Genomic DNA, 2,118 nt, shown 5'->3' on the forward strand with positions numbered 1-2,118 from the left:
GGTCTGAAGGTCATTACATAGGCATTGCAATATATAAAGGCGGGTTCTCTTCTAGCAAGTCCATCTTAAGGATGGTATCAAAATCATACATACTCAGAACAATTAACGTCAAATAAAAGATTCATCTTGAAATTGTTACACTACCTGCCTGGACTCTTTGGTTAATATATAACATCATTCAAAAATAGTGTAATTAAAAAAAAATAGGAGTATTTGGATGGTAAAGCAAAAAAAGCCCATTTGTAGGAGTGGAAACTGATAGCATGATTCTAAGTATTGTAGTTTTAGGTGAGCATGTTCTACAACTCTCTGAAATAAGAGAGCGCATAGAATCAAAATTGAATAACACATATGCTAAATAGTCAAAGATAGGTAGGGAACCTATAACAACTGCATCTCGACATTTTTGGTCGTGATAGCATGTGTTAGCTTCTTAGTTCTTTTATTTTGGATTTATGCCCTAAGACCTCTTAATTAAGTATTTAGTTTTTATTAATAATTTAAATTATTTTACTTTTTATCAATTGTATGAATCCATGGTAACTAGTGTAATCTTAAACACTATTTGTTTGACATATAGGAGAATCATGTTGAAGAAACAACTCAAATAGTCTACAACATATGGAGCCTTATCTTTGTAGTACTATTAATACGACTGGCTTGGTACTTGTTGTGAATAATTGGACCCAAATCGTTCATGTGGAGACATGTGAGTGAGAGTATTCTATACAATGATTTTGTATAAGATTAGACCATAAAATATTTTCTCTTATTATGAATTTGTTAATTGCGAAGATTAATATTTCACCTGACAATCATATGTGACTCAATCTTAATTTTGTTTGAGTTAACTTTTGCATGTGAAGGTTTGCCCTTAGATTTCCATGGGTGGCAATGGTTTTTGTAGAAAGTTCATTATGCATACAATTTAGAAACTTGACCAACTTGTCCCTTAAGTACATGAGAGTTCAACTATAGGTCGAAAGTGAAATTAGTTATAATTAATGAATGAAAAATGATTAATTAATTAATTATTTTTTATACTAGGAGCTTATAACGTATAATCAAATGTAACAAATAGCATGAGAAAATAGTACTTCTAAATATAAAAAACCTCATCTTGGTAAAATGGACCAAAATCACCATTGTGTAGATAGAGTAGCTTCACTTTCGTCATCGTTCAAAGGCTTTAAGGTTATTCATGTATGCTCACCTGTCACATTACTCTTAATTCAAGATAAGAGAAGGAAAATATTAGATACTAAGAAGCACATGGAATTTCCATAATTACCCACCCAACATAAAATCTAAAATTAATTCAACTAGCATATCACGAAGGTAGAATAAGATAAATTTATGTCCTGAAGCCTTAAGCTCTTGAATTGGGGACTTCAAACTTTCTCGAATGGAGATTTTTTGTTACACCCCGAGCTCAACAAGTACAAACTCACACTTCTTTATGACAAGCATTATCCTAACTTTTACGAGTTCCTAAATTTTATTGAAGATCTTAGAGCGTGATTTTTGAATCGGTGCAAAAGTAAAAAATGCTTGTGACATATCAAGGAGCTTAGAATATTTTTTTAAAAAAAATATGATTTGATGGAAAATTTGGGTCAAAGTCAACCAGGGCATAGAGGTAGTTCTGCTCCACACACAGCACCTTGACCGGGACTGGACGTGCAAGGAAAAGAAAATAACAAGAAAAAAAAAAAAAAAAGAGAAATAGAAAAGAGAAGTTAGGGTTTAAGAAGAAGAAAAGGAAGGAGGGTACTATGCTCATAGTTGAACATCAAAGCACTTTCAATCTAATGTCTCCCTCCAAATCTACTTAAAGGATCAAGAGGAGTGGTGTGAGTGTTTGGCTCGTTCGTTCCAGGAAGAAACGGGCATGATTGGGAGGTCAGTCCGCGACTTCTTTTATTTCGGGATCTCGCCCTATATCTGTGAGTTTTTTTTATGATGGTCTTAATAATCAATTACACTATTTAAGGTGAGATTCTTGCAAGTTTTGTGAGAAAACTCGGCCAAAAATAGTCTCAACAATCGAGACCGAGAACTGTCCAACTTTCGTAAGAAACTGAGTTCTTTCTAATGCTCGAACTCATTTATTAAGGT

This window comes from Cucurbita moschata, unplaced genomic scaffold (assembly GCF_002738365.1).
Source record: "Cucurbita moschata cultivar Rifu unplaced genomic scaffold, Cmos_1.0 Cmo_Scf00099, whole genome shotgun sequence".
Lineage (NCBI taxonomy): Eukaryota > Viridiplantae > Streptophyta > Magnoliopsida > Cucurbitales > Cucurbitaceae > Cucurbita > Cucurbita moschata.